At 37.5% G+C, this 11,319-nt stretch overlaps 1 long non-coding RNA gene across 2 annotated transcripts; it reads right to left on the bottom strand.

Annotated features, from left to right (window-relative positions):
* Nucleotides 1-6,630: 6,630 nt before the first annotated feature.
* LOC118827284 lies at nt 6,631-9,848 on the bottom strand. Of its 2 annotated transcripts, XR_005008858.1 has the most exons (6): nt 9,825-9,848; nt 9,502-9,701; nt 9,204-9,296; nt 8,115-8,190; nt 7,270-7,376; nt 6,631-6,725 (listed from the first exon to the last, which is right to left on the bottom strand). It is a non-coding gene; the product is annotated as an uncharacterized LOC118827284 (long non-coding RNA). The 2 variants fall into 2 exon arrangements; XR_005008857.1 differs by having other exon boundaries at nt 7,270-8,190.
* Between the last annotated feature and the right edge of the window lie 1,471 nt (nt 9,849-11,319).

The raw sequence follows: 11,319 nt of genomic DNA, 5'->3' as shown, positions 1-11,319 counted from the left end.
TTAAATCCAGGAAATAAGTGGTAACTGTGCATTAAATGTGTAGAAGTGGTTCTCTGTAGAGGATGTGTACTTATTATCACATCCTTTTAACAAAAATTTGATTGGGGTACCCAAACTTTTGCATATGACTGTATCAATCATTACTATAGAATGTTACTGGATGCTGTATGTTTGCACTCTTACATGTAAGGCTACAATTCAATTAATAAAGTCATAGCACACTTGTAAGACTTTCTAATGAAAAGCTAGTGAAGACAACAGTACAGTGCATTTCCAATTAAATATTGACATATTAGTTGCACATTTGTTTCAACATTTCAACATAAACCTTTTCATGAGTTTCAATATCTCCTACACTCTCCTCCTATCTTGTGTTCTTATATTTTATGCCGTTATTGCTAAGACTTTAGAATTTGTACACTCTTAAAAAAGATGGTTCTTTGCATGGTGAAGTGGTTCTTCAGATTGATGCAGAATGTGTTGTATATGGTTTTATATTTTTTTTAACAATAGAAGAACCCCTTTTGGTGCTATATAGAACCATATACAACACATTCTCCCTCCATGTAAAGAACCATTTAAGCATGAAGAGAACTATTTAAGCATGAAATGGTTGTATATAGAACTTAAAGAACTAAATAGAACCATTGCCTTCACTAAAGAATCCTTGAAGAACCATCTTTTTAAAGAGAGTGTACAAAATTAAGTGGATTAATCATCTGTTGTGCATCTGGAAATGCAGTGGCGCAAAAAATGTGTTCATTCTTCAGATCTGAATATATAGTAACTTGTTCTACGTTTACTAAAAACTTACTCTGCAATGGAGCGTGTACAGTGTACAATTTTTTTCTGTACTTCACCATGGCAAGCTTATTCAATCTCTGTAGCTACCTGGAGTGCACATATTAAGAGCTCTCTGCATGTCAGTGGTTGCCCATAGCGATAATCAAGCCAGTTTGATTACAGCAATCAGGGGGCCGGGGATACAGTGACATCCTGCCGGCACGTCTGATCAAGAACTGAGCAGTTGAGAAAGGTGGAGAAGAGAAGAGTGGTTTAAAGTAATACTTCAACCCTGATAATGTAGCTAACAGTGAGCAAAAGCCAGTTGGGGCCAGCTATAGCATTTCATTTGCAATAATGCTAACGGTTCCACACTAGCATTCATTCACTACTGGCATTGTACTGTTGTTTTGAAGTTGCGTGTTCTAGAGGTCTGCGTTGGACCTGGTCCCGCTTCCACATGATTTCACCCTGCCTCGAAAGAAAATCTGTATCTTTTGTCCCACGCCCACCCCCGACCTAAACCTTTTGTCCTGCACCCGCCCACAGATCTTTATAACTGGTTTCATTCTGCATTAGTCACAATTGAAAATATGCAAGAAAGGTGATGTTTTAAATTATGTGGTACATGCATTTTAAAGTGCCATTTTTAAATATTTAAGTTTATGCTAATCTGCACATATAGACATATATATTGAAATATATGCACATATGTAGATGAAATATATGTAATAATGTCAACTTTTAATATTTATATGGATGTCAAACATACAGTCAGGTCCATAAGTATTTGCCCAGTGACACAATCTTTATAATTTTGCCTCTTATAGCTATTTTTCACATAGTCCATCCATTTTTTACAGGCTCAAAAGTAAATGGACAAACAATTATAAATACAAGGATTATTTTTTAATACTTGGATCCTTTGTAGTCAGTGACTGACTGAAGTCTTGAACTCATGGACATCACATGAGTTCATCACAAATGCTGAGTTTCCTCCTTTGCAATGCTTTGCCAGGCCTTTACTGCAGCCATCTTGTCTTCAGTAAGTGAAGAGCATGCTCAGTTGGTTGAGCTCAGGTGACTGCCTCAGTCATTTAAGTTTGTTTTGTTCTTTCAGCCTAATGATGGCATATCATTATGCAAATTCAACACTTGGAATGAACTCCAGACCTTTTATCTCCTTAAAGTGTCATGAAGTAGCAAGGAAACAGGCCACACCTGGCCATGAAACTGCTTTTCAGTGAACTGTCCAATTACTTTTGTGTCTGTGAAAATGGACGAACTATGTAAAAAACAGGTATAATTCCTAAACGGTTAATGCAATATTTTTGTTAAACTTATTTTTGTTGTATTAAAGCTGCACTCCAGTCACATCTTGAGTGCTTCATATCAAATCAATTGTGGTGGTGTACAAAGGCAAAATTTAAAAAATTGTGTCATTGTCCAAATACTTATGGACCTGACTGTATAGAGAAGTCAGTGGCAAACCATGACTATTAGAACCAGGCTTTCAATTCAATTTCAATGTTTTGTTTAAATATATGGAAATATATTTCCTTTGCAGATGAGACTGAGATTCTGTGTCTCACTGATTTTGTGTAGTCGCAGATGTTGTAGCTGTGATGGCTGAAGAAAAAGTTGAATTCAATGTGTTCCAGACAGCTCTTCATATAGTAGGATCTGGTTTTTAAGATTAATTTCATGACAGAAAGAATTCCCAAATCTCTCTCAGAAATTTGCCAAAATTAGAGGTAAAGTTGTTTTATATTATGACAACTGTATTGTTAGGTACTTCAGTACTATAATTTAAGTCCATCAAAAGTGTTAAATAAAAACTGCTCAGTGTTGTTGCCTTCCAACATTGATATGCACCCACAGTAGACCACTAGGTGGCACAATTTAATAACATATAAGGGATTGCCTTTGATAAGGATATGTTAAAAAGTGCAAGTGGTAGGATTTTTACTAGGGATGCCCAATCAGATTAAGCCAAGATCGGAGTTTTACTCCAAATATGCAATCAATACTTAATTATTTTAAGATTTACGCTCAAGCTGTATTTGAATGTTGTTGTTACACCAGTACCATAATGTCATAGCAGAATTATCCACAACTCATTGTGCTAAATAGCCAGTTGCCTCTAACATTTTTACTTTCAGGCTAGCATTTTGATTTTGCCTTTTTCATTTAAGAATGTAAAATGCCAGTTTGGCCCATAAAAAAAAAAAAATAAAAATAATAATATTTGTATAGTTTACACTGAGACACTGACTAACAAAAAGTACTAGAAATATGCTACACATACGCTTATGCTTAAATATGCTTTAAAAAGATGGTTCTTTAAGGGTTTGTTAGTAAAGGCAATAGTTCTATTTAGAACCGTAAGTTCTTTGCATGGTGAAATGGTTCATCAGATTATTGGAGAATGTGTTGTATATGGTTCTGTACAGCACCAAAAAGGGTTCTTCTATTACTGCAAGCTTAACATCATAACAATAGCAGAACCCTTTATGGTGCTTTTATATAACCATTTTCAAAAAGGTTCTATATAGAGCCATGCACCACACATTCTCCATCCATCTGAAGAACGATTTCACTATGCAAAGAACCATTTAAGCATAAAATGGTTCTGTATAGATCACAAGATTCTAAATAGAACCATTACCTTTACTAAAGAACCCTTGAAGAACCATCTTTTTTAAGAGTGTAGTGTTTCATGTGTTCATTTAGCCCACACAGTGTAAGCTTTGGGTTTTTAACAAAAAGGCTGATAAAAGTCAGCCTTTGGCCAATATGGTTGTAAAAAAATCATGATCAGTGTCAGTGCTAATTTTTACATTAAAAACAGCAATCATTTGGTCTGAGTCACAAGCTAATATTTCTCGCCTTTATTAATCATCATATTTGCTATAAAAAGGTTATTCTTATTAACATGTGATTACTTTTGTACCAATAATGTATGTAATTTGAAAGCATATTTCTAACCAGTGTACCTTTATAATAATGGGCTCTTTCAGAAAGGTAAAAGTGATTCTGGTTTTAAAGATATTTAAAGGGTGTATGTTTATGCATTGACCTTTCATCCGTATACCCACTTAAAATGGACGCCTACAAGCACACATCAATATGGTCAGCATTTTGCAGTCCAAAAAAGTGTTGTCATCAACCAGCATGGTGCATCAAGCTGTATTTAGGTGAAATATGTCTGCTGGCTGCTTTCAGGCCCTACAGCAACATAGCTACTATAAAGCAAGCCACTCAAGTGAAAACTAAGAGATCTTCAGCTGTTCATCAGCATGACTTTAATACAACCTTTACATATCATTTTGGTATCAAAATATTTCACAAGATATTTCACAGACTGTAAAGAAACTCATTTTTTTCCCCAAATAAAAATGCTTATGATTCTAAAATAACACCTTAAACTCATGGTAAGGCCAACAAGACTCTTTCCCTGGGTTGCCCTGTGCTTGTGCATGCCCCGTACGACCCTCACCTTCCATGAGGTTTAACGTTATTATCAACACAGACATTTGGTAGTCTTGAACACTGAATTTAAGTATTTCACAGGAACAGTAGCCTGTGTATAATTTACCAGTTAGTGTGTTAGAAAACCATTCTGTTAGTTGGTTAGTTGTTGTTAGTATGTTAGTGCACGGCTCCTGGTTACCCCAGAGAAGGCCTCAATTACGTGTTTTCCACACATATAGGGAAATCTGTCCAAGTGAGTACTGGGCCAATTGCAGCAACTTCCATGTATTGATACTGCTTTGGGGCAGTAAACTTAACCGTCAGGACTTCCATTCAGGCCTAATCGATATGAAATGTTCATTTTACATGAATGTTGTTGCAATTTCACCTTGTGTAAGTTTAAGGACAAAACAAATAAAGGCAAAGAACGACAGGACCATCTCCACATTGTTAAGACAAGTCTGCATGACCAAGCAAGAGAGTGCACTGGTTAGTAGAAGAGAAGATTTAACTTTCACAAGTTAGTAAATAAAGCACTCAATCACCACTGGCAGAGAACATGTTATTTTGCAGTGAGTAGTTGATTAGTCTGTCAATCTTATATACATGACCAAAACCATTTCAAAAAGTAAGATTTGCACAAACATGCGAAGGAATGGAAGTCAGTGGCAGCGCTGAAGACAGGAAGGATAATGGAAGAGAAAAGAGAGGAACATTAGACGTCAAGCGCTCAATGCAAAGGTTTTAATGCAGTTAGTTGGTTAATATCTGTTAGTAACGTCTTCCTTTCTCCCCCCTACCTGTTTTTTGGGCCACCATGGGAATAAAACATTTGCCCACCAATCCACACTTCATGAAACAGAGTAGGAGAGATGGGAAGAGAATCAGGCTGAGGGTTAGTTGCAAGACAGAAGCGTCAAATCATTGCGTCTAAAGCAGCGGCACATTGTAGTACGGTTAGTAAATTTGTGCTCCATCATCACAATTTGTGTGGAGCATCTTTGGCACTACATGCATCATCCATAGAAAATACACATTCTGCATACAGATCTTGAGAACACGTCCTACCACAGAATCTCAAGCATACAAGGAGTTCCCTCTATAATTCACTCTTAAAAATAAAGGCTCTCAGTTCTTGGTGTGGGTGTACAGTTTTAGGGAAAACCTTTAATTGTTATAGAACCTTTACATAATGTGGAGGTTCAATAAACTTCCAAAAGATTCTTTACACATTATTTTACAAAAATAGTTCCATGCATTGAAAGGATCTTTAGGAAGCAAGTGGTTCTCCTACGTGACTCCAAAGAACCCTCTTTGGCACGTCTATTTTTAAGAGTGTACAGAAGCATCTATTATGATTGTATTAGTTTGAGCCATCTCAGCCCGCATAACCTTGTTAGTGATGTTAGAAATTGTTAGTAATAAGAAGTTTCAAGGCGGTTTCAACTGAGGCTAATATGCTGTAGCTTTCAAGGAGATACAAGCATAGCAGAGGTTAGTGTAAATATCCAGGGTTAGTGCTGTAAGCTTCAAAGCTAGGAGTCAGTTTCGTTGGTCACAAGGAGAAGAACAAAGAAGAGGAAAGAAAAGAGTATAGATCCATTCCATATGAGGCAAGGATAACAGGACAGTCTGGTCATTGAGGGCTATGATTTCATTGCTAATTTGTGAAAAGTTGCCATTCAGAAGTGCCAATATGTCAAATGTAGTAAATATTATGCAGGTATTATTACTCAAATAATACAATAGTAACAGGTTCCCATACTTTAGCCCACAATTCCCTTTAATCCTTTCCTAAAAGGCATTAGTATTAGTTGAGGGAAAGACAGGCATTAGAGCGCTGGAGAGCAATGAAGAGCATTCAGTGTGCATTTTTATTTTTCCATGTCCTAACCCTACTCCACAGGTACAGTAAGTCTAAGGTGTGGAACCACCAATTATAGAGAATGCCATCATTTTCAAGAGACACTTCTGCCTGATGCTGAAAATAACACATAAGAAGGGGCCTGTTACCTTCTCAGAGTGATTTAGGATCGTTATACCTTCCATATCTTGTTAGGAAAGCTGATCCATAATCAGCAGATTTACCCGTGTGCCAATATCAAGCTACTGACTGTCATACAAACTGAAGAGGCTAACAGTTTTGGGGCTGAGTTTTAGAATGGGAGTTTGTTAACTAGCCACTGATAAGTCAGCAGTTTGATGTTAAGCCCAGGAAAAGAGGCTGGTTGGCCTTAGACCAAGTGTTGATGTTTCCACAAAAGCCAAAACTCGAGGTCAAACCTTCATTTGTATTAACCCAGAGCCTCTCTTTGTTTTCTGTAAAGCAAAGAAAGCTCTACAGAAAACAAAGAGAGGCTCTGGGTTAACACAAATGAAGGTTTGATGGATCTCCCCTGGCAATAACATGATTGTATAGTCCTGTGGAATTCGAGGGCGATCAGCATGGATGTTCTGCCACTTGACATCTGCAAGAGCAGAAAATAAGATGCCTTACTTGGTAGAGAAAGTCAGGTTAAAATCAAACTGAAGGGAGGCAAACAGCAAGCAGAATACTGAGTGAAGACGTTAACATGCCTAAGATCACTAAGATCACCCTGAAATTAAATTAGCTCATTTATAAACATTAGATCCAGAACTTTAAATCTGATATTAGTATTACTGTTGGTAATGCTATAATGCTTTAAGTAGCACATAAAGTAAAAACAACCCTAAAAATTCGCAGAGCCTCATGCCACAATAGGTGCTGACAAATCCCAACTACCACACTCATATATAGATTCACATTCAGATTTTTTTAATGACCACACAGCTGGTGTGCTGGTGGAATGAATTTATGAATGTATTTTTGGGCACTTATCAAGTATAGTTCCTACATAGAACAACAGAGTCAAAGTCACATTTAAAAAAGTAACTGCTTAGATAATGTCTGCCATGAGGTAGGTGGTCAGTTGATTACTAGCTGATTTTTTCACAAATTCTCACATATTTTTGTGATCATGAAACTCTTACCTGTCTTGATAGAGTGTATTTTGCATTTTTGGGAGCAAGGTGAAGGTCCCTAAAGTAAAGCTAAGGAGGGGGCATTTTCTTGCCAATACTGCCTGTTCACGGCTCACCTGCAGAGGAAAGAAGTAGAGGAGAGCAGCAAAAAATGGAAGGCAACACTGTGTGCAGCTACAATACAAACACTGATTTAGTCAGAGAGATGGAACTCTCATGAAGAGGTGTCTCCAAAGGGTTTGAAGGAAGCCTCTAGAAGTAAATGGGCTCACTGAAAAGGTAAAAATGCCAGCACTGAACAGTTTTTGTTACTGATGGTTGGAGATGCAGGGTGGAACCTTGCTTCGGATTACTTCGCCTTTTTTTTTTACAGTAGTTTTTGCCAACAGTGTTGATAGTGAGTTCACTCAAGGTGTTCATGTAGGTAGGCGATACGCTAGAAAGTTCTCAATAGGCTGGAAATCATCAAGTTATTTACAATTCATTATATGGCAAAACATGAATTATATGCCTATACCTCCAAGTCGTCAAGATGTTAGCTAATAGATAACTAGGTATATTGGGGTTCTACAGTAGCCGCCACTGAATTATCAAGTTTTTGGTGTGATTTTGGCTTTTGCCATGTTTGGGGAATTATGTTTGACAATTATACTTAAAGAAAACTTTGTCTTAGCAAGCCACTGACTTGTTTTCCCTGCCAATTGAGTAGCTGTGGCCAACAACAGCTGGTTAATAAAGCACCGCAACTTGTGCGAAAGCTGTCTTCTTTAATAGCAGTGAACGGCTGAACGGCACTATATATACAATACAATGTACATATAATACATATATTAGGAGGTACCAAAAGAACTCACCTTAATCTACTGGCCTGCCTTTTCAGGACATCTTCATTGGGCATCCTTCAAAGCGTCTGATGCTGGATGTCCTGATCTGTAATATCAATATTTTGCCATTTTTTTCCTTTTGTATAAGCTCAAAGCACCAACCACCAGTGTATGTTTTATGTTAAACCTGAATAATTATGCCAGGTTTTAGGCTACCGTAAGTGGACATGCGCGCCTAGGCATCACAAGATCAGGCATGTAAGCAATCATTCCGAATTTGTCAAAACTGCTGTCGTTAATGATTATTCTCAGCAGCCTGCCTCTGCCTACTCTCTGTGTGCTTTTACTTTAATCCATCCCTCTTCTCCATCCCTTGAGCCTGCCGACAAAACTGGATGACGCATATCGTAGGCAGCTCTGCTTATGAATATTTAATATTTAGGAGATTCAAAGGAACATAGCCTACATTTACTGAGTGGGTGCATTTCCAAAATAAAGCATGACATGTTTTACATCTGTTTGGATTGCATTTATATATTTATATTATTTTTGCAACTTAGTTAAATCTGATCAGTTTTCCTGAGATGACTAGATAAGATGGTGATCTGAATTATCCCAATCATGTCACATCCTAATATGAGTGGTATCATACAAACACACAGGCTATTCACTCTTAAAAAAGATGGTTTTTCAAGGATTCTTTAGTAAAGGGAAGGGTTCTTTTAGAACCGTGAGTTCTATATAGAGCCATTTTATGCTCAAATTGTTCTTTGCATAGTACTTCAGATTGATAGAGAATGTATTATATATGGTTCTATATAAAATATTTTTAATAATGGTTGTATGTCGCACCATAAGGGTTCTGCTATTGTTATGATGTCAAGCTTGAAGCAACAGAAGAACCTTTTTTGGTGCTATATAGAACCATTTTCAAAAAGGTTCTATATTGAACCGTATACAACACATTCTCTATCAGTCTGAAGAACCATTTCACCATACAACCATTTAAACATGCAAATGGTTCTATATATCTATTTAGAACCATTGCCTTTACTAAAGAACCCCTGAAGAAACATCTTTTTTAAGAGTATACCTAAACCATGTACCACTGACTCCTACCTCTTTTTTCAGCAGCATCACCGCACCCCCTAAAAGCAGGACAGAAACTGGGTTATCAACCGCTACGTCTGATTTATCGTCCATTTTCCTGACCTGTAGAGAAAAAAAAATGTTAGAAAATCTGATTTTAAATACACAAGAAAATACCCAGTGTTGGCTTAACACTTACAGCGTCCAGCTGCCTTTTTAAAGAACACTGCAGGTGCTAATTCAATGATGCAGGTGCTAAAACAACAGGCAATTTGATTAAACATGTTAAACTTGTATTAAAATGCTGTAAATAGATGAGTCGGTTTACCTTTTGTGTTTCAGTGAGCTCCCACGTGACCAGGCGTTTTAACTCGCTGTTGCAGCAGCCTGTGATCTGAGCACTGCAGCCAGCGAGGCTGTTCAAACATCTGATATGGTGAAGATTAGCATCGGCTGGGCAGACTGAAGCCCTCCCCTTTCCCGCACGTCTTCTGCTTTCTCCCCCTCTCACCTCGCTGTCTGTCCTCCCTGTGGAGGAAGAAGATGTGGAATATATTTTCAGTCTCCTTGGCAACCAAATGGAAATGATGCTGTTGTTGAAGCCTGGTTTGTACTAAAAATGAGATCCCTGCAGTATTTATAGCCCAGCACCTGAACAAGAAGACAAGTCTACACCATACTGACGTTTGGTTAAGCAGCACGAAGTAGCTGAAAATGTTCAACATTCTGTCTCAACATTATTGCAACGTTCCCTTCCAGAAAAGTCGCATGATTATCACTTGATAATGTTTTTTAGACGGTTATGATTTTGTCACTTCATGATTCATCCATTTGCACTTTCTGCATGTGTAGTTTCATGTAACATATTGAGATTTCTACATCATATGTCATCGTGTAAAAAACATAAAACACATTGCTTCAGGCGTGCTTGAGACCACATGGAAAAATGTGATAACGTGCCATTTCAGGAAATAACGAAACGTTTTCACATCCACATTGTCACATGTGATCGCGTATTCACTTTGTCACATGATCTCATTGTTCAAAAGATGTCACACGTGATCACATATCAGCAGTCACATGTGATTACATATTGTTCACATTGTCACCTGATCACATTTTTCATGTCACATTTGATCACCTATTGTCCGCACCGTCACATATGATGACACATTCTCGTTGTGATCACATTATTCACAGACATGTGATCACATATTAGCCAGTGTCACGTGATGACATATTATTTACATTGTGTTGCATGTGATCACATATTATTCACATTGTGTCACGCAATCACATTCACATTGCGTGATAACAATATTCATAGACATGTGACCACATATTATTCACGCTACTACGTGATTACATATATATTCACACTGCCATGTGATGACATTGTTCACACTGTCGCATGTGATTACATATTATTCACATTATGTCACGATATTATTCACATTGTGGTACATGATGACATTCACATTGAGTGATAACATTATTCAGACATGTGATCATATTATTCACACTGTCACACGATTTCATTCACATGATTTCCCATATGATCACATATTGTTCACATATTGTTCACACTATGTCACGTGATCACTTATTATTTACATTATGTGACTTAACCCCTTTTTTATAACACTTCAAATATGATCACGTGAAGTAAATGTGACTGTTCTGTAAGGGTTATTAAGGTGACAGGATCATAGCAGAGAAAATAGACCACAAAAAAAGTATGTCTATTTCTAGAAAATCACATTTTAACTACTGCTTCAATGTCACATAAAGTAAAAGGTTACTGTTGTGGATTTGTGACATTTTGACCATAGAGTAGTAAGAATGTGGGCAGATGTGCTGCCCATAACCACAATGCTGACAAGCATGTGGGGGATGAGGAGCTAACACATGAGTAAATAAGGGGTGGAAAGTAAAGAACAAAGAGACTGTAGACGAGAGGATTAATGACACGAGCCGCAGGTGTGTGAATAGAGTGTGTGTGTGTGAGGGGAGTCCAGCTGCCATGGCTGCTCGCCTTTCACAATAGAGAATGAACAGCAGCCATCTGCGCCGCCTGTGCATTGAGGCAGAGCAGAGACGTTTCAAAGGCAAATTCAGGACAAAGGTCGAAGATCCTAAAAATAAT

This window comes from Colossoma macropomum, unplaced genomic scaffold (assembly GCF_904425465.1).
Source record: "Colossoma macropomum unplaced genomic scaffold, Colossoma_macropomum, whole genome shotgun sequence".
NCBI classification, from domain to species: Eukaryota; Metazoa; Chordata; class Actinopteri; order Characiformes; family Serrasalmidae; genus Colossoma; species Colossoma macropomum.
The sequence above is the reverse complement of the archived record's forward strand: the minus strand, read 5'-3'. Positions and strand labels throughout refer to the sequence as shown.